We start from the raw sequence: 24606 nt of genomic DNA on the forward strand, positions 1-24606 counted from the left end.
GAACTGGAAAGTGGAGACAGTAACGTAACTTCAGGATTTTACAAGGTCATTTTGTAAGAAGCTTAGGCTAGCACACAGTGAGAACTCAAGACGTGTTAACGAGCATTACCTCCTTCTCCTGCTCCACCTCCTCCTTCCTTCTTTTTTCTCCCTTCATAATTAAACATAGAATTCTGCAAATAAAAATAGCTGCACCGTTCTACTACATACCCAGTCACCCACATAGGGACCTCTGCTCCTTAGAGGGCCCTGCAGCTTAGGTGTTCTTAGCACCCTCACTAGAGAGAAAAAAGGGCTCAGAGAGGGACAGTCGATTGCCCAAGGTCACAGAGCTCGACAGGGGTCAGCTGATTCCAAAGCCCAAAAGATGGTCCTGCTGGTCTCCATCTCCCCAGAGACAACCACAGTAAGTCTGATTTAAAAGTCACTGTGGTGCACAAAGGATTGATCATCTTCCTAGCCTGGGAACATATTCGGATCGTGAATTGCCAGCGAGGGTTTGGGGGACTCTAAAATCAAGCCCGTCAGCGCATTCCTGTGGTGGGGGAAGTCGGCCCCCGCGGATGACACAGCTAAGCAGGGCCCCACCCCGCTCCCCACCTGCCCCACCCCTCCAACGTGGCCAGGTCGGGTCAGGCAGAGCCAGGCCAGAGCCTCGGGGGCCCCAGGCAGGAGCATCCCACCCCAAAGGATTCTTCAGGCAAGGCGGCCCAGGTCCAAGGAATTGACCAAGTGCCCCTCCCCAGCCTCTGCTCATTCAAGATTGCATTTTTGAGGACTGGTCAGGACAAGGTTGGAGAAGCAGTGCCAGTTCCCCTTGGGCTTTCAGCACGCAATGGAAAGAAAGCTCTCAGGCCCTGGAGGGCAGGGGCGGGACCTCTCGTGTAGGGAGAAGATTCCCAGCACCCAGCCGGGCGGTGAGCTCTACAGGTGTGCTGTTCAGGCAGGGAGCCAGCCAGTCCTTCTACCAGGGCCAAGCCCTGAGGACAAAGTCTCCAAAGGGGACAGCAGAACATCCCAGAAGAGAGGAGCAAGCACGCGATTTGGAGTCAGACCCTGCTTTAAGTTTGGCTCTGCCACACAGGAACTTAGAGACCCGGCCCCTTCCCCAGCAGGAAGGAATCAGTGACGACCACTCCCCTCCCACCCAGCCCTGGGCTCCTTCCCAGGGAAAGGAGACCGTCCACTCACACACCATTCTGTCCCCGTGGCTTTACCTCAAGCTGGGGACACTCCACCAAATGCTGGGGAAGTAGCATTGACTCAGGCGTTTCAGACTCGAGTTAAGAACCACCCACTCTGCTGGGCTCACTTTCCCTGCAGCCTAAAATTCACCTGCTCGCCCGTTCACTCACTCGGAAAGTTACTCATTCTCTCGGGTGTTCGACGTTTATGGAAATGCCCAGGCCCAGCATGACGTTCACTCCCCCTAGACTCCACTCAGTTATTCGCTCATGCATTTATTCATGTATCTGTTCATTCAACAGACATAGCAAATGCCCAAGTGTTTTAGGAAAAAGCATCTCTCATCCTGGAATCTCCTTATGAATGAATGAATTCCAAGCTAAGGGAAAATTGGAGCTATAGTTTTCCCTACATATAGCTCAGGCAATGAAACAGTAGTGGGCTGAGGTGAGTGAATTTTGAGCTCATACATTCTGGCTTTAGGAGGTCCTGTTATATTGAAACTCCCGCTACGGTTCTTCTGCTTCTTGACCCGGTGGCCCCAGATTGCTGCCTTCTCTTCCCAAAAAGGGGCCCACATAAGAAACTCTATTTGAACTGAAACGGACATCAGAATCCCCCATTTACAGGAATGACTGTAACGAGGACACATAGAGGGCCATGGCTCTTGAGAAGCAGTGTTTCCCCAAAGTGGCTTCATGGTTGCAATCCGTGGGAGCAAACAAGATCCTCGTGTCTCGAAAAAGTTTCTAAATCATAATAATAATCCCATTCACCACCTGTATCTAAGTCAGCACACCCAATTTTAAAGTCAGATGCTGTGGCCCGAAGGCCCAAGGATCCAATTCTATAAATACAGACAGAAGCTGCAAAGTCAAAAGGCCAGACCATCCCAATCTGTCACCCTTTCCACGCTGATAAATTATGTACACCCCTTGGACAGATACGCCCAGAGGCCTGAGGTCCTGTCTGAGAGTCGGATCCTCACCAGTCAACCTGGGGCCCCGGCTCTCCCAGCCATCCGCTCCCCCCACCGCAGCTCAGTCAGCCCCTCCCTACCTGCTGTCTCCTGTGGGCAGACCAGGTGTGCTCCATGATGGATTGCCCAACGGGCCCCTCTGTCCTGGAGGCAGATGAATCCGGGTGGCGGGAAGCATCCACCAGGTCTTTGACAGACGGCAGGCACGTCAATACTGGAAATGAGCCTGTCTTGGGGGGACGTGCGTTTTATTTGAGTGCAGGGGCTCCTTCCCAGCCTCCCTCCTGACCACACCCAGCTCCCCCACCCTCTCATTCCTCCTCACCCCTGTTCCTACCTCCTTGGGGCCCTGGCGCATCGGGCACGTGAATGAGAGCCACGTTTTAGCCAAAGGGAAATAGAAAAGAACCAAGTTTCCTCCCATTTCAGAAGACTTCTCTGTGATCCGAAGATGATATCAGAAAGGTGCCATGTCTCCAAGGAGCTTCTTATAATTCAGAAAGACAGTTGCAAGTCATTTAAAAGGAGACACAGAATCTTTAATAAATTTAATCCACGTCTGATTACAAAGGAAGAAAGTGTGCTCTCTCTCTCTTCTCTCTCTCTCTCTCTCATCTTACAGGGCTGGAATATGGCAATAACTGTTCCATCTGATTTTTTTAAAAATAAGATTTGCTAAAGGTCAATGTATCTCCTGGCCACATATGCAGCAACATTCAAATTTCCCCAGCCCAAGAATAAAAAGATTCCGTCATTAAAAATAAAAGCGTAAGGACATCTCTCAAGCCCATGGGGGATTTCAGAAAGAGGAGACATTTCGTTATCAACGTGCAATCATGAGATTTTTAAGCGGTATCTCTAATCTGCCTCCCGCTCCTGCCCCCCCCCAGCCCACCCACCCCTCCTCCCTTCACACCCCCCCCCTCTTCACAGCAAGGTCTTTTTATCCTTCCAATTTTGCATCTAAAGATGAGGTGAATACCATTAGCTCAATTCAACCTCAAGTGTAGTCAGATGGGCCTGTGATTTCTGAAAAGCGCTCGCTAAGGTCACATTAAAATGTATAAGAGCATTTCGATTCCTGAGAAGGGGGCTTATTATCCACCCGTGGTGTAAAAGAGGAATGTCAGTGGCCACAGACTTGGGTGAAAACAAAAGAGATACCAGGATTTCAGTCTTTTGTGAGCAAGCTTCTCTGGTTTCTTTTCACGGCTCTCCAGCTCTCCCGCCAGCCCAGCAGATAGCTCTGCAAACTGCAAACTAGGCCTCTTGCAAAAAATAAAATAAAATAAGATAAAAGAAAGAAAGAAAAAAAAAAAAAAGAAAACTTAAAAAAAAAAAGAAGAAGAAAACAAGTTTAACTGGCTTCCCCTCTGCCCATTGTTATTTAACCCTTCCAGCTAGAGTCAGCCAAGTCATTGGCTATTAAGTTATAAATGTATATTTCCTTGAAAGAGAGCCCTGTTCTTGTGGCCTTGTTTGTCTGTTTGTGTTTTGTCCATCCTTTCAGTAGACAGAGTCAATATACAGTTAGAAAAGCATGGATGTTAGGGTCAGACCTCCCAGGGTAAGAAGCCCGGCTTTGCCATCACAAGCCATGAGACCCTGGGTACCCACCCACTCACTTATTCAGTAGATAGATTGATCACCTGCTACACGCCAATCATGGTTCTGGGTTTTAGGAATAGCCAGGTGAACCAGACAGGCTGAGGTTTGCATCCCTGCTGGGACAGGACTTCCGTAAAGAAAGGTAAAGCAGTGAGACAGGTGGAAATGATAATAGGAAATAAACGATGTCGTAAAAGAGGGAACTTGAAGAAGGTCAATGATACACAGGGGTAATTGAGGAGGTCCTACCGGGAAAGGGATTTGAGATGAGTTGAAAATCCAGACCAGGGGATCCCTGGGTGGCTCAGCAGTTTAGCACCTGCCTTCAGCCCAGGGCGTGATCCTGGAGTCCCAGGATCGAGTCCCAGGTTAGGCTCCCTGCATGGAGCCTGCCTCTCCCTCCTGCCTGTGTCTCTGTCTCTCGCGAATGAATGAATAAATAAATAAAATCTTTTAAAAAAGCAAAGTTCAGACCAAGCCTGCAATTCAAAGGGCTCAAGGAATGAGGAGAACATGCAAGAACAGGGACCCACTTGAAGAGGCACGTATTGACCAACTTCGTGGAGTTTGAAAATTATCTTTATTCTGATTTAACTTCTATCCAACAAAATGCACCTATTTTAATTACAGTGCCATGAGTTCTGACAAATATATGCACGTGTATAACCATGTGACCCCTATTTTAATCAAGATACAGAACATTCTCACAACCCACAAATTCTGTCAAGCTCTCTCTTAATTCATCCCTCCCCAAGGCAACACTTATCTGATTTGTGTTACTATGTATTAATTTTGCCTTTTGCAGAACTTCATATTAAGTGGAATCAAACAGTATGTGTTCTTTAGGGTCTGCCTTCTAACATGAGAATAACATAAAGTGTTGGGGATTCATTCATGTTGCTGTGCATGTCAGGAAGTTGTTCATTTTTAGTGCTGAGTAATTTCCCGTTTATGAAAAATACAACTGGTTTATCCACTCACCTCCTGATGAACACTTATGTTGTGTCCAGTTTCCAGATATTACGAATGAAGCTTGCTTGAATATTTATATGCAAGCCTTTGTGTGGATACATGTATTTCTTTCTCTGAGGTAAAACATAGGAATGGAATTCCTAGATTGTATAATAAGATTATATTTCACTTCATAATACATTTTTGCAGTTTTCCAAAATGATTGTACCATTTCACATTCCCACCAGCAAAGCATGAGAATCTTGGCTGTTCCACATTCTCTCCAATATTTGTTATATTTGATCTTTTTCATTTTATCCATTCTAGTAGGTATACAGCAGAACTTCATTGTGGTTTTAATTTTAATTTCTTATTGCATAATGGTGTTAAGCATCTTTTCAGGATCTTATTGGCCATACATATAGCTTTTTTGTATAGTGCCTGTTGAAATTTTTGCACATTTGTATTGGGCTGTTTTTCTTACTGAGTTGTGAGAATCTAGGTACAAAGTTATTTGCCAAATGCACGTGTTGCAAACATTTTCTGCCATTAGTAGTATACTTTCCATTTTCTTAATGGTGTCTTTTGAAAATCAGAATGTTTTCATTTTCTCGGAGTTCATTTTATCAACTTTTCTGTTACTGTTTGTGTTGTTTGTGTTCCAGGCACCCACTGCCAACTCCAAGGTCAGAAATACATTGTCTTTTTTTAATTCACAAGTTTTATAATTTCAGACTTTGTGCTAAAGCACATAATCTATTTGGGGTTCACATTGCAAGTGTTGTGAGATGGAGTCAGACTTTACTTTTTCCATTTGGATATTTGGTTGTTCTAGGATCATTTGGTGAAAAGATTATCTATCATGAATTTACCTTTGGCCCTGATTTAAAATCAATTAACCATATGCATGAGAGTGCTCCATTAATCTATATTTTTCACCTTATACTGACTTGAATATTGTAGTTTTGTAATATGAATGTTAAAACTAAGTAGTTTAGGCTGTCCAAATTTGCTCTGCCTTTTTTTTTTTTTTTTTTTTTTTTTTTTTTGCTCTGCCTTTAAAAAGTTATTTTGGCTATACTAGGTCTTTTGTATTTCCATGTAAATTTTTTTAAGTAGTTTTTACCCTACAGCTTGGTTAGACGCAGTCAATTCTTTTTTTTTTTTTTAAGATTTTATTTATTTATTCATGAGAGACAGAGAGAGAGAGAGAGAGAGAGAGAGAGAGAGACAGGCAGAGGGAGAAGCAGGCTCCACGCAGGGAGCCTGACGTGGGACTCGATCCCCGGGACTCCAGGATCACGCCCTAGGCCGAAGGCAGGCGCCAAACTGCTGAGCCACCCGGGGATCCCCCTATTTCCATATAAATTTTATAATTGGGTTGCCAATTTCTTTCAAAAACCTAATGATATATTGACTAGAATTACATTAAATCTATATGTTCACTTAGGTGAAAATGATATTGTGATATAACAAGAAGTATATTTGGTCTCTATTCCTGATTTCTGGCACAGAGCTTCTAAACTCTTGGAATTTCCTGAGTGATGGAAATGCCTTTTAGTATTTATAACAAATCCCTTTTGATCACATCTGAATTTATTCTAATGAAGTAACTCAGGGTGGGGCCCCCTAGCTAGCCTCAGGATGGAACTGGTTATCAAAAAGACCAAGTGATTACAGGGCTGGAACATCCAGCCCCACCCACTGACCTCGGGGGATGGGGAGAGGCTGGAGATTGAGCTCCATAAAAACTCTTGAACAAGGAGATTTGGAGAGCTTTCTGGTTGATGAAAACATTAATGTGTGAGGAAGGTAGTACACCTGGAGAGGGCATGGAAGCTCTGCATACCTCCCCACACCTCACCCTATGCATCTTTTCCATTTAACTGTTTCTGAACTGTATGTATCCATTATAACAAACCAATAAACTTTAGTAAAGTGTTTTCCTAAGTTCTGTGGGCCATTCTAGCAAATCATCACATATGAGGAGAAGTCAAGGGAATTCCCAAATTTGTAGTCAGTCAAGCAGAAATGTGAGTAGCCTGGGGACCCCTATCGTGGCTGGCATCTGAGGTAGGAGCACAGGACTACACCTTTAACTTACAGGGTCTGCATTAACTCCAGAAGCGGGTTTCAGAACTGAATTGAGTTGTTGAACACCCAACTGCTATCAGAGAATTGAAAAAATTGCTGGGGGGAACCACCACACTTTTAGTGACAGAAGTGTTGAGACGAAACCTTTCAGGTATTTTAACAACACCTAGTTTTCCAGTGTTCTCTCCATTATCTAGTATATGTCTCCATATATTTAAGTCTCCTTCAGAAGTGTTTTGTCATTTTTCAGTCAGTATCACTTTTGTTAAATTATTCCTGTTTCATGTTGCCAATTATTCTTGCTAGTATACAGAAAAACAGGGGATCCCTGGGTGACTCAGTGGTTTAATGCCTGCCTTCAGCCCAGGGCATGATCCTAGAGTCCCAGGATCGAGTCCCACATCAGGCTCCCAGCATGGAGCCTGCTTCTCCCTCTGCCTGTGTCTCCGCCTCTCTCTCTCTCTTTCTGTCTCTCATGAATAAATAAATCTTTTTAAAAAAAAAAGAAAGAAAGAAAAACAGTAGACTTTTGCATATTGACCTTGTATCGAGCAACCTTGCAAAATTATTTACTTTGTAGCATTTTTTGCAGACCCTTAGGATTTCCTAAGCCCATAATTATATCACCTGGAAATAAAGATGGTTGTATTTTTTTGTCTCCCATCTTTATCCCTTTTATTTCTTTTTCTTACTTTATTGCATTGGCTAGGAACTCTAGGTAGTGAAAAGAAATGATGAGGATGGGTATTTTTGCTTTTTCCTGACCTTACAGGAAAAGCATTTAGTCTTTTATGTTAAATATGGTGTCAGCTGAATGTTTTTCAAAAATGCTTTTTATCATGTTGAGAAAACTTGTTTCTGTTCTTTCTGATAGTTTTATAATCTATGCTTGGCAAATATTGTCAGATCATTTTTACGTATCTATTGAGATAATCATATGATTTTCCTCCTTTTTACTGTAAGATTGTGATTTACACTGATTATTTTTTTCAACGCCAAACCAAACTTCCATGTTAACAGTATACAGTGAATATTTCTAGATTTGATTTGATAGTATATTGTTAAGGATTTTCCCCCTCAATATTTGTGAGGTAAACTAGTCTGTACTTTCCTCATACTATCTTTGTATCATGGCATCACAACATCAGTTAAGGAATGCTAGCTTTTCCTCCATTTTTTTGAAAAAATTAACATAATATTGGTATTATTATTTCTTCATCAGATGTTTGATAGAATTTACCAAACCATCTGGACATGAAGTTCTGTTGTGGGAAGGTCTTAACTACTAATTCAATTTTAATAAATATAAGGTTATTAATATTTTCTACTTTCTCTTGTGTCTATTTTGATAAGTTGTGTCTTTCAAAGAATTTGTCTGCTTGGTCTAAGTTATTGAAATTATTGCCATAACAATTTTCATGATAGTTCTTTATCATACTTTTAATGTCTGCAGAATCTATAATGCTACCCCCATTTTATTCTTGATATTAGTAAGCTTTCAAAGACACCCTTATGTGATCAATCCAGATATTTATCAAACTATTAAATTTTGCGAAAAATAAACTTTGGGTTTCATCAATTTCTTCATTGTTTTTCCATTTGTTATGTCATTGATTGTTGCTTTTATCTTTTATTTCCCTCTTTCTACTTATTTTTCATTTTAATTGCCCTTTTTGTCCTAATTTTTTGAGATGGAACTCATCTATTTAAAATAGATCATCTATTTTAAAGCTTTCCTGTTTTAAGATAAACATTTTCAGGGATCCCTGAGTGGTGCAGCGGTTTAGCGCCTGCCTTTGGCCTGGGGTGTGATCCTGGAGACCCAGGATTGAATCCCACATCGGGCTCCCGGTGCATGGAGCCTGCTTCTCCCTCTGCCTATGTATCTGCCTCTCTCTCTCTCTGTGTGACTATCATAAATAAATTTAAAAAACTAAAACATTTTCAGGACACCTGGATGGCTCAGTTAAGCATCCAACTCTTGATTTCAGCTCAGGCTGTGATCTCATGGTTGTGAGATCAAGCCCTGTGTCAGGTTCTGTGCTGGGCATGGAGCCTGCTTAAGATTCTCTCATTCTCCCTCTGTGCCTCCCACCCTCCCCCTCAAAAAAAAAAAAGAAAGAAAAGAAAAGATAAACATTTTCCTTTTTTTAAAAGATTTTATTTGTTTGAGAGAGACAGAGCATGAGCAGGGGGAGTAGGCAGAGGGAGAGGGAATAGTAGACTCTCTCCCGAGCAGGGAACCAGACAGAGAACTCAATCCCAGAACCCTAAGATCATGACCTGAGCTGAAGGCAGATGCTTAACCAACTGAGCCACCCAAGTGCCCCAAAAGATAAACATTTTCATCTAAAAAAAACATGAACATCATAATGTTTGTTTTCATTTTATTTCCATACAAAATATTATCTAATTTCTTTTATGATTCTTTTTTGACCTATGTGTTATTTAAAAGTGTGTTGTTTAATTTCCAAATATTTGGAGATTTTCCAGATTTATTTTTATAATTGTGTTCTCATTTAGTGTCATTGTGGTCAGAGAATATACTCTGTTGATTGCAATCTTTTTAGACCTTATTCAGACTTATTTTACAGCCCAGCATATGGGCCATCATGATGAACGATCCACTTAAAAAGAATGTATTTTCTTTTCTCCAGTTGTGTAGAATAGTCTATAAGTGTCAATTAGGTCAAGTAGGTTGATGGAGTTGTTCAAGGTTTTTTTCTTCTTACTGATTTATTTTTCATTCTATCAATTACTGAGAGAGAAGAGTGTTGAAAATCTTCAACTAAATTTAAAGATGTGTCTATTTCTCATTTTGATTCTCTGCATTTTTCCTTTATATACTTGGAAGTCCTATTATTAGGTGCACATACACACTTAAAACTGTTATAGCTTCTTGATAAATTGGCCATTTGTAATTTACAAATATCCCTCCTTATCTTTGGTAATATATCTTTTCTTGACATCTAGTTTGTCTGATATTAATATAGCTCCTCCAGCTCTCTTGCTATTGTTGCCACACATTTCACTTCTATATACAAGTCTCACAGCATATTGTTATTTTTATTGTTTAAATAAAATCTTTTAGGGGCACCTGGGTGGTCTGTCGGTTAAGTGACCAACTCAGTTTTGGCTCAGGTAATGATCTCAAGGGTCATGAGATTAAGCCCTTCACCGGCCTCCATGCTCAGCCGAAATCTGTTTGAGATTCTCTCCCTTTTCTCTCTGTCTCTCTCTTTCTCTCTCTCTCTCAAATAAATAAATAAATCATTAAACAATCACCTTTTCTTAAAAATGTAAATGAGAACAAATAAATATACACTCACATCTTTGACATTTCTGACACTCTTCATTCTTTTCTGTAGATTTGTGCTTCCATGTAGAATCATTTTCCTTCAACCTGAAAAATTTGATGTAATATTTATTACAGTTACTACAGGTCTCCTGATGACAATATATATATATCTCAGCTCTTGTCTATTTAAAAATATTCTTACTTCACCTTCACTTTTGAAGGATGTTTTTGCTGGATATAAAATTCTAGGTGGCCAGGGTTTGGGGATTTTTCTTTTAACACTTTAAAGATGTCAATATAGGGGCACCTGGCTGGCTGAGTCAGTAGAGCATGTGACTCTTGATCTCAGTTGTGAGTTCAAGCCCCATACTTGGCATGGAGCCTACTTTAAAAAAATAAAACAAAGATCATTATTGTATCACCTAGATTATACCATTCCTAAAAGAAGCTAGAGGCCATTTTTTAACTCTGTTGGCTGTGTGTAATATGTCTTTTATCTCTGGAGGCTTTTAGGATTTTTATCGTTGTCACTGGTTTTGAGAAATTTGATTATAATGTGACTTGATGTATTTATTTATTTATTTACCTTACTTGGTAATCACTGAAATTATTGATATGTGGATTCATATTTTTCACCAAATTTGGGGAAATTTTGATTCTTATTTCCACAAATATTTTTTTGGTCTCATTGTCTCTCTCTTCTCTTTCTGAGACTACAATTACACAGGTATTAGGATGTGTACTATTGTATCATGGGTCACTGACACTGTTCATTTTTTTCTAGTGTTTTAATTTTTGTTATTCTTTTTGGATTCCTCATATGATTGTATCTTCAATCATCTCTCCTGAAGTTTCTAATACACTTTTAATATGATTTTTAATGTGTAGATTGTACTTTTGAGGTCTAAAAGATCTATTTGCTTCTTTTTTATAGTTTCTATTTCTCTTCTCATTATGTTGATGTTTCCTTTAAATTCTTGAGCATATTTGTAAAAGCTATATAGTCCTTGCCTCATAATTCCATTATCTACATAATTTTTAGTCTGGCCTTATTAATTTTCTTTCTCTGTGTTATGGACCACATTTTTCCTGTTTTTTCACCTAATAATTTTAAACTAGATGCTGAACATTGTGACTGTTACATTGTAGAGAGGGTGGATTTTGTTTTCTTTCATCAAAGAGTGTTGAATTCTGTTCTGGCAGGCAGATAATTCACTTTCAAATGAGCATTACCCTCTACAAACTTGTTAGAAAAACTTGTTAGAATTAGTCTAGAGTTGATTTAATGCTATGGCTCATGTAGCCCTATTCTTAAGGCATGGCCTTTCTGGAATGCCTAGTTAATTCCTCCAGTATTGGACAAAGTCCCTCCATTCTGGTTGATTGTAAGTTGAATGACTCACAGTTCTGTGTGTGTTCTGGTAGTTTTTTTGGCTTAGCACTCCACAGTAGTAGTTTTTTCTCCCATGGTTTTCGCTGCCCAGCCTCACAGCATCTCGCCCTGTGTATATGTAGATCAGCATTCAATCAAAGACTTATGAAACTCCTGAAGATTTCTGGAGATCATTCTCTGAGTAGCTACCTTTTCTCTTGTATTCTGCTCCCCCAATTCTAACCATCTCAGTCCTTCATAAACTGACTTTTGTTGCTTTACCTCACCAAATCTGCTGTGCTCGGCTTGAGTTTCCCTCTCCTGCATCAGGGTCATAAAATTCTTCCAGGATGAAAACTTAGGTTATTATGGGGTTCGTATTGTTTGCCTCATTTCTTCCAATGATCACAACCCAGCTCTGCCTGTTGTCAAATATCTGCAACTGTTGTTCTATATGCTTTTTCTAGTGTTGTAGTTGTTTATGGTGAAAGAACAAGTCCAGTACCATTTTTTACTTTGTGGAAAGACCAAATAAGAGACCATTTGAGAACCAATAAAATAATGATGCTAATAGATTATATCCACTGAATAAAATAGAATCCATGAGTTTATTCTGCTGTAAATAAAAAACTAAGTGAGGAGAAAAGAAAGCTTTTTCTTAAAGTAGCATGCCAACTAATAAATGTACAAGGAATGATAGAATTAGAAAATCACTATTTGGCAACCATCACAGTAATAATTAATTCAGCCAAGAAATATCAGTAGATAATAAAACATATAATAAATATTTGATGAAGAGTGGGGCATTTACATAGTTTCCGAGTCCTTCCCCCCAAAATACTTATTAATTACAAAAGAAGAAGAGGAACTTTATAGTGGAGAAATTGACAGATATCACCAATGATACAAAACTAGTAATGGGGCAAATACCATTTGATACGTGTTATGGATTGCTGAGTAGAGAGGATTTAGGAAGGAAGTCAAGTAAAATTACTTCAACTAGGGAACAAATGTTGAATCTACATATAATAGATTGTGTCCCCCTCACCCTAAAACCATATGTTAAAGCCTAACCCCCAATGTGATTGTATTTGGAGATAGTGCTTATAATAAAGGGATAAAAGTTAAATGAGGTCATGGGTGAAGTCCTAATCTGATAGAGTTTGTGTCCTTATAAGAAAAGGAAGGGACACCAGAGTGCTCTCTCTCTCTCTCTCTCTCAATCTCCACCATGTGAAGACACAGTGAAGAGGCAATCATCTGCAAGTCAGGAAGAGACCTCTCACCAGAAACCAAACTAGCCAGAGCCTTGATCTGGCACTTCCAGACTCCAAAACTGTGAAATATAAATATCCCTTGTTTAAGCCACTCATTCTGTGGTATCTTGTTATGACAGCCTACACAAACTAATGCAGTATGAAACCAGAGGAACAGAGCCATCGCTTCTGTGACATTCCTGACAAAGATGCATACCCTGAAACTAATCATCAGGAAACATCAGATAGAAGCAAATTAGTAGGCATTTTACAAAATAATGGAATTATAATCTTCTAAAATGTCAAAGTCATGAAAGTCAAGGAAACACTGAGGAACTAGTCCTACCTTAAGGACATTACAGAGACATGACAACTAAAGACAAGACATGATCCAGTTATCCTTTTGGCATATGGGACATTAACAAAACTGAATGGGGTCTATGAATTGATAGTAGTAACATAACAGTAATAATTTTCTGATTCTGATAGTTGTATTGTGGTTATGTACAATCATATCCTTTTCTCTTTATGCCCTGAAATATTCTACAGTAATGCGACATAACATCAGCAACCTATTCTCAAATGGCTCTTTGTTCTATGTTGCAACTTTTCTGTAAGTTAGAAATTATCTCAAAATAAAAAGATAAAAATAAATACCATATCCCTTGGAGAATTTCAGTCATTAAATATTTGGCAAACACCGATATGATAATCCTTATCACAGCCATATTGAATTCTACTGTTTCAATCAGTGCAAAACTCTGATGAATTTGGAGAGCACAGTGGATTTAAGCTTAATCAAATGATGAATCCAACTGTATTGACTATTTCTATATCTGGTCTTTTTTACGGGAGACTACTGGAGGGGGTATTCTTTTTGTAGTTTCTTGTTCTGCACACTCAACTCATGTGTTTTTGGACTCTTGTTTTGTAATAAATTAGAGACTATTAGTTTTCCTCTAAATATGACTTTATCTGCATCTTCTAGGTTTTTGTATATAGCGATTTCATTATAATTCACGTCTACATATTTTATCATTTCCCTTCTGATTTTTCTCTTTGACTCCTCACAGAGTCTTTAGATGTTTGAATTTTTTTTACTGACGGTTTCCAAATGTGTGGGAAATAATTTATTTTTATTGCTAATTCATTTTATCTCATTTTGATCAGAGAATATGGTTTGAATAATGGCTATTATTTGCAATGTGTTGTGACTTCCTTAATGGTCTAAAATATTATCATTTTCTGATAAAAATTCAATGTGTGCTTGAAAACAATGTATGTTCTCTGAAGAGCAAGTTTATATATTTTGAGCCAGATCAAGATTATCTTCACATATCTGTACTTATTGCTTGTTCGTCTGATCAATCCATTTCTGGGAGATGATTAAACCTTTTATCATTATCACAAATCTTATCAATTACTCTCTCCTGTTTTGACAGTTGTTATTCTTGGTATTTTGAGGCTATATAGTTAGGCACATACAAATTAATGATTGTTGTGTCATCTTGGTGGGTTGTTCTTTTATCAATATGAAATAACTCTCTAGGGCAGCCCAGGTGAAGTAGCGCTGCCTTCAGCCCCAGTCATGATCCTGGAGACCCGGGATCGAGTCCCTCATCAGGCTCCCTGCATGGAGCCTGCTTCTCTCTCTGCCTGTGTCTCTGCCTCTCTTTCTGTGTCTCTCATGAATAAATAAATAAAATCTTTAAAAAAAAAAAAGAAAGAAAGAAGAAAGAAGAAAGAAGAAAGAAAAGAAAGAAAGAAAAAGAAAGAAAGAAAGAAAGAAAGAAGAAAGAAAGAAAAAGAAAGAAAGAAAAAAGAAAGAAAGAAAGAACCCTCTAATTTAAATAATATTTCTAATGCTACTCATACTAAATTCTATTTTGTCTGTTAATAAGAACACTATACTACCTTCCTTTTGGTCAGTAAATGCCCAGTATATCTTCTCTATACCTCTTAATTTTCAAGCATCTGGATTCTTTAAATACGTCTATTGTAATAATCATATAATTGTAGATTTTTTAAAAGATCTTATTTATTTATTCATGAGGGACACAAAGAGAGAGAGACAGAGGCAGAGACACAGGCAGAGGGAGAAGCAGGCTCCACACAGGGAGCTAAACCACTGAGCCACCCAAGGATCCCCTTACTTGTATATTTTTAATCCAACCTGAAGTCTCTATCTTATAATTGTGAGTTTAACCTATGTACATTTATTGTGGTTAGTAATGGATGTGGACTTATTTCTACCTTCCTGCTTCCTTTTTGCCTTTTTTTTCTCCTTTCATTTCTTTTGATGGATTAAGTTTTCTATATTACTTTTATTTTTCACTACCGGCTCAAAAGTCATGCACTCTATCATTCTAGTGTTTACCATTAAATTTTAGTATTGTTTATCTTGCATCTCACTCCTTCCTTCTGGAATATTTTTTCCTGTTTAAGTAATTTATTTAATAATTATGTTAGAGAGCATCCACATTATTCATTTCTATTCTATGTTCTGATTTTTCTAAAAATATCTTTGTCATCCTTGCTCTTAAATTATAGTTTGGGTTGGTATAGAATTATAGGGTCATAATTATTATCTCTCAACTTCAAAGATATTCCATTTCTTTCTGGCATATGATACTGCTCATGAGAATTTGGATAACAATCTGATTGTTGTTCTGTTGAAGGTGATCTATGTTTTATTCCCTGGTGGCCCTTAGGATTTTTCTCTCTTCTTGATATTCTGCAGTTTCACTATAAAGTGTCTACATGTGAAGCTTAATGGGTCTTCCTGTACTTGGCAAAAATTTTTCAGCAGTTATTGTTTTAAATACCACCTTGCTGTCCTTTACTCCAGTCTCTCCCTCTTGACATATGTTGGAGCTTCACTTTCTATCTTCTATGACCCTTAAATTCTTTCATATTTTGTTTCAATAATTTGCATCCAATTAGATTAGATTTGTGTTGAAGCTTCTCATTCTCTATTCCATGTCTCTCCATGTCTCTCATAATTTCTTTTTTTTTTTTAATTTTTATTTATTTATGATAGTCACAGAGAGAGAGAGAGAGAGAGAGAGGCAGAGACACAGGCAGAGGGAGAAGCAGGCTCCATGCACTGGAAGCCCGACGTGGGATTCGATCCCGGGTCTCCAGGATCGGGCCCCGGGCCAAAGGCAGGCGCCAAACCGCTGCGCCACCCAGGGATCCCATGTCTCTCATAATTTCTATTTCTTTCACACCTGCTATCTCTTCCATATTTTTCATTGTATAATGCATTCCTTTCTCATCCATTGATATTCATTCTAAAATATATAATATAAAATACCTAGTACATAATTTTGGGTAGTTTACGATTATGGGCAAATAGGCCATGGCAGTGATTGGCTATCTCATTTCTGAATCCTGAGAATTTTATTTTCCAGCCTCCTTTGTGGTTAAGTCAAAGTCTTTTGAGTGCTTCCAGTTACTGAACTTTGGGTGGAAATGATGCAAGGTAAAATTGTATTTGAGGGGAAAAGTGTATGTGGAGATTTTGGGCTGACAAGGTACAGACAGTAGTGAACATCTATTGTTTTTGCCTGCACACCTGCCTGCCTGGCATTTATCCTCCCTTCATATGACATTCTTCCAATAATGCTTTAGAAAATTACCTAATCACCATCACATGCAATCTTGATAGGACTGTCAATCAAAGAGTGTTGTATTTACCTAACTAATGCAGAACTGGCTACATAATTTGTGAGGCATCTTGTTAAAAAAAAATCTGAAGAATTTCAATATGGCAGCTGCAGAGCATTAGACCAACTGTAGAGCTCTTCTACTGGCAGGGCTATATGAGACTGCCCAGGTTGTACACCCAGGAAAGTCACCCAACCTAAACCAATTAGACTCTCCCTCCCAAAAATTTAAATCTTCACCACAATGACATAGGTTTGGGGAAATTAGTTCCAGACCATTGGAACTAATTAGTTCCAAACCAAACCATTGGTTTCTGCTACAGTATCTCCAGGGAATTCCTGATTCCTGTCTTCTCCAAATCTGTATCATTTGCTTCAACTGCAACAGCCCCTACTCCATCCTCTTACAATCAAGCCTTTGGCTTAATTCAACTCTGGTAAATTTCTGGTGGCTCACCCAAGAACTCTAAGTGAAACAATGAGTAATTCCATTTGAGCACCCTGAACCTCAGTTTTCCATCTGTAAAATGGGAATAATGGCATATACGTCCAAGGACTTTAGCTATAATTTTAACAGATGGATGGATGTGAAGTGTACAGTACAATCCCTTGCATGTACTAGGAGCATATTAAATACAGGTTTTCTTTCTCCTCCTCCATCCCTTGCCAGAGGCAACAAAATGCCAGTCTGTCCAATTATTCAGACAGAACATTATTCATCTCAGACCTAAGTCCAGAAGTCAAGTTTTTAAATCCATCAGGTATTATGAGAACATCTCTTGGGTGAACCAAGTGGGGACCTGGCTAGGACTTCTACCAGGAAGTGAAAATAACAGCCTATGGTGAGTGCTGTGGATTCTAAATATACTCAGTTGTCCCATATCCAGTCCCCCTCCCTGAGAGCAGATTTCCTCAGATTTTTGGAGGAAATTAGCTCTGATAGAAATTCCAAAACAAGCCTCCCAGAAGCCTAAAGGACCAGATACTGACTCTCCCTGCCCCTAGGAAATAAGAGAGTGGGCAATATGACCTAAGGTCAGCCAATCAGGGCCTGCTTTCCAGGATTTGAACTTTTAATCATCACATCAGAGAGATGTGAAGAGAGAAGGGGAGAAGGTTAGTTTCTTGCTGCTATGGCAGAAAAAAAAAAAAGTGGTGGTAGCTTCCTGGCTAGGCTGCTCCAGTCATGAGACTATATCTGGACTTCATGCTTCCTGCCCCTTGTCTCCATGAGTGTTCTTGGTTTCTATCCCTTCCCTTTCTGGTCTCACAGCTTCTGTTCCATTTCAAAAGTTCCTCCACACTCCCAATACACATCTTTTACATCATATCCTTTCACCAAGTTTGCTTAGATTATCCAAATATGTTTCTATTTCTTATAATCAAAACCCCAAACTACTACAGGGAGTCAAACTCTATGTCCCCCAGAAAAGCCAATTTTAGGGAACCAAGATTAGGTGGAGACTACAAAAGGATAAAGACTAGGAATGGGGAGTGGAGCCCAGGGTCACAGGCTGGGTGGGATTGGAGTGGACCCCAACTGGAGGAAAGCCATAGCCCCAGCCAGGTACTTTGTGGAAGAGACTCATTGCATACCACTGAAGTAGATAGGAGGATCTTATTTTTTCAGAAAAGGAAACTAGACCTCATAGAGTTATGGGATGTGCCAAGAGATAGGAAAACTGGGATTTGAACCAAAAATCCTATATGATGTTACTGTGTCCATTTTTACAGCTGAAGTGTACATGTTTCCAGATGAAGGGTAACTCAGATTTATTAAGCAACAGCCAAGTGCCAAGTGCTACCCTTGGGCAAGTACTTCCCAAGTTCTGTTTCTCTGTTTTCCTGATCACTATGATGTTGTTGTTATAGTTAAATCTACTGTTTAAACACTAGAATATAGAGTACCATGGAGCGCCCAAAGTGAGTTCAAATGTTTCCATGCTGTTGGGAACTCACTGTCCGAATGACTGCATGTAGCTGAGTCGACTCATCCCAAGTTAGGGGCTGACAGCATAACTTCCATACAGGATACAATAGATATTGAAGGATACGTAAGAAAAATATGTGAATTTGAAGCTGAAAGAGATAGACTCACCATTAAATGCAGCAACTGTTTAAAAACTTAGACCCACAACAGAACATTTCGGGGAAGAGTATTCTCTCACTGACATTGCTTGGAATTGTCAGTGCATAGTGATAACAAAAAAGCCAACTGAGTTTGAGTTGGTTCTATGTGTTTGTTTAAGTTCCCTGCAGACCCTGAGTCCCCTTCTTGCCTGCTCCCCCAAGCCATGCTCTTGATACCTGATTTCATTTTGTAAGAATAACGATAAAGAAAGTGGGCTTTGGAGAGCTTCAGCAATGTGAAGTCACCGGTACAGAGTGAAGGCAAAGTTCAAAGTCAAGACTGTAGGGATGCCGAGCTCACCTTCTTGCTCCTCTGCTGGGCTGCCTACGAGCCTGAAGGTGCTAAAGTGGTGGCTTCTTCCTTTGCGTGGGAGATGAACACCTCTGCCCCTTCCCCCACTCTCCCCTTGTTTGAGAGCGGTGCTCCATGGACACCTCCCCAAGAAGGCACACTTTTCCTGGAAGAGAGAAACACTTCAAGGACGCAGCTGTGGAAGAGCTGGGTTCAAGGGCCAGCCCCACAATGATGTCTTTTCGAGGTTACCGCACAGGAGCTCCTGCCAGCACCTCATCTCCCGTGCAGTGCCCCAAGGCCACCGGTGGGAGCTCAAGTTGTAAGCCAGCGGCCCCACGAGGGTCCAAGGGACCACCCTGTCTCCAACCTGAGTGTCAGCATCCACATCCCATGTCTTGAAGGATTCTGATGCCTGCCATCTGGAGGGAGAGAGCCGGACCCGGGGCGGCAGGCCAAGAAAAGCGTTGTTGCTGGAGCCTCCCGGGAGCCAAGCGGCACCATGTGTCTGAGCATTATCATTTACTCTGAGGAACCGGGTATTTAGAAAACAGGGCTGGTACCAAGCACGCCATCTGTGGCCAAGCTTTCCCGGCCCACCGCACCATATTGTGGAAGACGCCGGCTGAAGGAAACAGCGTCCCGTGTCGCGCAGTGTTTGTTTGGTTTGGGGCTTTTGTTGTTTTTTGTTTTTTGTTTTTTCAACAGATTCAAATGTGGCTTCCTCACTTCGCAAAGCAGGCTGAATGGCCCCACAAGTCAGAGTCGCTGGAGGGAGAGAAGGATTTGACGGGGTGTGGGATTTGTACTCTGGCTCTGGGAGAGGTAAAAATATGATCCCACGGGCCCACGCCGAGGGCTTCGTTTCCATCAGGCCATCGGCCAAGGGTGGTATGTGTGCATGTTGATATATTTTATGTGTCCAAATAATTCCTTTAGTCTGTACAACAGTCTCAAGGGCTAGGTACTCTCACCACTCTGTCAGGCGGACTTGGAAACCAGAACCCAGAGAGGTTGAGTAACTTGCCCATGGCCACACAGTTAGAAAAAGGTGGAGCCCAAGGAGGGAGCCAGGTTTAGTCCACATCCACCTTGGCTGTCCTCTGGGGCCCTTTTGTCCCTAAGACACACAGAAGTGGCTTCTAGGTCCTCCCAGCAACTTCCACCCCCCATTGGGTGGGTCACTGTCTCCCATGTGGTCCTGCTGTATTTTCCTCTGTGAGCTAATCCCATCTGAAGCCACCCTCCTTGTGAACTGTTGTCTCTGTTCCCCTCACCAGATCATCAAGTCGTTGCAGGCCAGGCTCCTGGCTGTGTTCATGGCCATAGTACTAGTGATGGGGTTGCAGGGGGCAGGATGCTCATCGCTCCAAACATCAACTTCTTATCTATAAAGTGAGTGTAATACCCACCTCCACGCCTGGCCTTCTTCATCTGTAACGTGGAGATCAAACACCTGTCTCTGGGGTTGTGTGAGGTTTACTGGGAAAGGTGTACTGTGCCAGGGCAGGGCCTTGCCTTTGAGCTTCCATAACCCTGCACGTCTCCTCTCCTGGCACTTCTCATGGTGCATTCAAGAACTCTGTGCACCTGGCTATCCTTCACCCCACTGTCCGCCTTCTCCTCTGCTACTTCGCCCATGACAGGTGCTCAAGAAGCCCCTGAATAGTAAAGGACCTTTCATTCCGCTCCCTACACTCAGCCTCAGTTTTACACGGTTCCCCCGGCCTCTGAAGTTCTGTCCAGTTCTGACACCCTTTGGCACAACTCCTCCAGCCCTGCAAGAGCCCCAGGCCAGCGTGGGAACCCCACATGAGGAAAGGCAAGGAGAAGGCAGGGTATGCTGCTAAATAATGCAGGTCCCGAGGTGCTGCCGCTCCAGCACTTGCCAGACAAGCCCGGGCCCTCACGGCAGGCAGCCACCCTCGGGAGGAGCCGGCCCATTAAGGAGTGATTATCTCACCACTGCTAAGTGGCTGCAGGAGCAATCGGGTTTGGAGAGTGGCAGGCAGGCTCTGCTTCTGGAGCGCATGGTAAAATTTGGTGCAATTAGCAGCGAGGGAACACACATTACTACTATTATTATGTTCTCTTGGCACCCTGGTCCTGTTGCGGGCTGCCTTCTTTCTTTAATTTCTTTTTTTTTTTTTTTTTAAGAAGGAAAAAAAAATTCTCTTTGGGAACTGAAGCAAAATAAAAATGCCAAGAATTAAAAATGCAAATTCATCCAAGATGTTTTCTGCCCAAGACGGCAATGGCCACATGGCTCGATAACATTTTAAATGTTAAAAAATGGGTAATTTTCAGTAAAAATCAAATTTGCCAGAGCCCGGGTTTAAACGAATCCCATACAGCACTCGGGCAGCCAGCCAACATTCACGAACAAGGCCTCTCAGAAGGTGATGCACTATTAAAATGAGGAGAAAACACAAACTCCAAGTATATAGCACTGGTCCCTGGGATCCGGAAAACGCAGTGGGCTGGGTTTGGATCCAGCTCAGTGATTTCCCTCCCTGCCCTAGGTTGTCCCATCCATAAAATGGCCATAAATAAAAGCCACCTCTGGGCTTTTATTAGGAGTAATAGTGTTATAATGAACAATAGAGGTTTTCTTTTTTAAAAAAAAGAAAAATTTTATTTATTCATGAGAGACACAGATAGAGGCAGAGACGCAGGAAGAGGGAGAAGCAGACTCCCTGCAGGGAGCCCGATGTGGGACTCGATCCCAGGACCCTGGGATTACGACCTGAGCCAAAGGCAGGTGCTCAACCACTGAGTTACCCAGGTGCCCCAAATAGGGATTTTGTTTTTTTTTTTTTTTTTTAATAAACATTGAACAAATATCTTGCCCATCAGTAAATCTTGCTCAATGGAAACATTTAAGGACAGGGATCCGAGTTGCACTTCCAACCCCACCCGCCAACTGCCACGGTGCCCACTAAGGGGTCTGGCTCCTAATAGATGCTTAGTATGAGCGTTGGCAGCAATGGGTCTCGAGAGAGCTGGGTGTGCACCTGTGCTCTGCCCCAACCATGTGATTCAAGGATGAATAGAGACCCGTCCACCCGGAGACGTCAGGGCTCAGGGACAAAAACATATTCCTCCCCCACTTCATTCCTGAGTTCAGTTAGTTGCACAGGGCAGGAAGTGGTTGGGGGGGCCGGTATCACCAGCAGGGACACCTGGTCCCAAATCCCCCTTCAGTCTTATTGGCCATGAGACCTTGGGTAAGGCGCAAAACCTCTGCACTCCTCAGTCTTCCCGTCTGCAGAAAGGGAATAACAGTGAGCCCACTGCTGACGCTGTTGTAAGAATGACTCACATAAAGCACCGAACACCTGCTTGGCCCGTGGTAAGTGCTCAAGGAAGGGAAGCTGTTTTGGTCATTGAAGTAGCTGCTGCCCCAGTGTCTCTTGGTCTACAGTGAATCTTGCACCACACCAAGATGCTCTCCCCTAAACCACAAGGTAGGAAACATGCCCAGGGATCAGCCTGTCAGCCAGTCAGGACCCAGCAGGAGACACAGTGCCTCCCCACTCACCATGATTTCTCACACCCCAGATTAGCCCACCCCTTTGCCTGGAACCCGTCACCCATCATGCCGACTCATCCAAAGCCAAAGCCGACCCTTACCTCGGCCTTTAGGGCTCTGTCTGTTGTGCTCACCACCACCCTCCACCTCCCGTTACCTCCTGACCTCACTTCCCACCAGCCTCCCAGCCCCTGCTCTGTCTCCAGCACCTGTCCATCTCCAGGTGGTGGCCTTCCATCCTTTGCTGGAAGTCATTCCCCCAGGTATTCATAGGCCTCACCCTGGCACCATGTCCTTAAAAAGGCTTCCCTTGCAACGACCCCATGTGCTCTTGTCAACAGTTGGCCTATTGAGGGAACAATACTTGTTGGAAGCCTGGTTCCCTTCTCTCCCCGCCAGCATGAGCTGCAGAGGCCAGGGTCTCGGCCAGCTAAGTTTCTCTGGAGCCCAAAGGTCATGGGAGAGAAGAGGAAAGGGATCGGCTCCAGGAAGGGCACTGGAGCCCTCCAGACAAGGGGGACGTGCTTCATCTCTCAGATAGAAAATGTAGGTTCAGACAAGGGAAGGAGCCTGTTCAAGGTTGCAGGTGAGTTGTTGCACAGTCCACCTCCTTGCCTTCAGCTTCCTCATTGAGCTGCTGCATCCAGCAGGGAGGACTGGGAGGGAATAACCACAGGAGCTTTATCTTGACTCCTACTGTCCCTTTAAAATGTATTCAATGGGAGAAGCTCATCCCAGGACCCTGGATCCTCAGAAGGCCTCAGGACTTTGCAAGTCGCTCAGGCAATAAAAGTGCTATTGTCACTTGAAGTCACCAAATACTGTGTCACTTTCACAATTAAAAGCATCTTGTGCCTTGTGGTGATCTGAACTTCAGATGGGATTTAAAGTGACATCTTGTCTCCCCCAGGGCGGGACCTGCTGTCCCTGAGATGCAGCCATCAAGGCAGAGGTCCCATCCTGTGGCTTCTCTCTTCCTCTCCCCGACTCCCCGACTCCCCGTGTGCCCGCCTGGCCCTGCTTCTGCCCCTCCATGCATGATCTGGGTCTTGGGCACAGGAGGATGAGAGATGGAGGGAAAAGTTCTCACCTGCTGGGCACTGTTGGAAGCTGACTTCTTGCTCGTGGCCTCGAACAGGTGCACAGCCCCACTCCTACCACGTGTTGCAGAGGTCACCCACACTGGTCCTCAGGAAGGCCAGTCTGCTCTGCTTGCCAGTCACTTTTCTTTGCATGTCTCCAGGGACCCTCAGCTTCTCCCCCACTGAGTCTGCTTTAGCTGCCACTGCTGCTCTGCTGGCGTGTGCATGTCGAGGGACACACACACATGTGCCTCCCTGGCTCCGGTCTCTGGACGTGCAGGCCAACATCAATACAGCCAGCTCAGCTCAATACATCAGACCGCTTTTACTTCTCTTGGACAGAGGCTGGACCCTCCCTGCAAGAGACACACATGACACGCCTCTCTCTAAACTCAAGAACAGACTCTCCTCATGCCCCTCTATGTGCTAGAGCGAGGGCTGGGTACAGCTCCTACCAAGGAATCTCTCCCCTAAATATCTTCCCTTACTCTCCAAACCCATCTTCTACTCTCAGTGTGAGGGGAGGGTTCGTAAACCCAGATCACTTTTCCTCTGGAAATATGCCTCTTGTTCCGGGACTTCACTTGGGAGGCTGACCTCTATTAGATGTTGATACTTCTGTTAAAACTTCCAATGTAACAACCTGTCAAGGATTTTCTGTGGGTTGATGTGTTTCTTTGGGAGGGAAAAAAAAAAGTAGCTGATGAGAATGTTTATGACACCAGCAGAACAGGTGATTTTTGCAAATTTTCTAAAGTCAAATAAAATGTGACACATTGGAGACATGTCCTGAACCAGAGCATCCAAGAAGCCCCTCAGGTCACCACCTATGAAACCTGAACTTCCCATGAAGGAGACACTACAGCTGCAGCAGGGCCCCCCCACCCCCCGCCTCCTACCCACCCTCGACCGGAGAGCTGCCGTGAAGGCAGTGGCCGTATCCTGGGCACCACTGTGCTAGAGTGATTGATTTATGCACTGTCACTTTATGGGTCACTGTAATTATTCTCATTTTACAGGGAAGGAAACTAAAATAGTAGGAACAGCTTTCTTGAGGTTGCATAGCTATTTACTGCAGGAGCTGGGATTTGAACCCACAGCTCTGGGGTCCAGGAGCCTGTGCCCTTTGACCTTCTCTACTTCCGCCTCTGGGGTGTCC

The 24606-nt window shown here is 42.4% G+C and overlaps 1 long non-coding RNA gene across 1 annotated transcript; it reads right to left on the reverse strand.

Moving 5' to 3' along the window:
* Positions 1 to 2246: 2246 nt before the first annotated feature.
* LOC111097248 lies at positions 2247 to 18994 on the reverse strand. Its single transcript, XR_005362961.1, has 5 exons — positions 18843 to 18994; positions 10147 to 10220; positions 3329 to 3430; positions 2502 to 2651; positions 2247 to 2394 (listed from the first exon to the last, which is right to left on the reverse strand). It is a non-coding gene; the product is annotated as an uncharacterized LOC111097248 (long non-coding RNA).
* Between the last annotated feature and the right edge of the window lie 5612 nt (positions 18995 to 24606).

This window comes from Canis lupus, chromosome 8, assembly GCF_011100685.1.
Source record: "Canis lupus familiaris isolate Mischka breed German Shepherd chromosome 8, alternate assembly UU_Cfam_GSD_1.0, whole genome shotgun sequence".
In the NCBI taxonomy this organism is placed as follows: domain Eukaryota; kingdom Metazoa; phylum Chordata; class Mammalia; order Carnivora; family Canidae; genus Canis; species Canis lupus.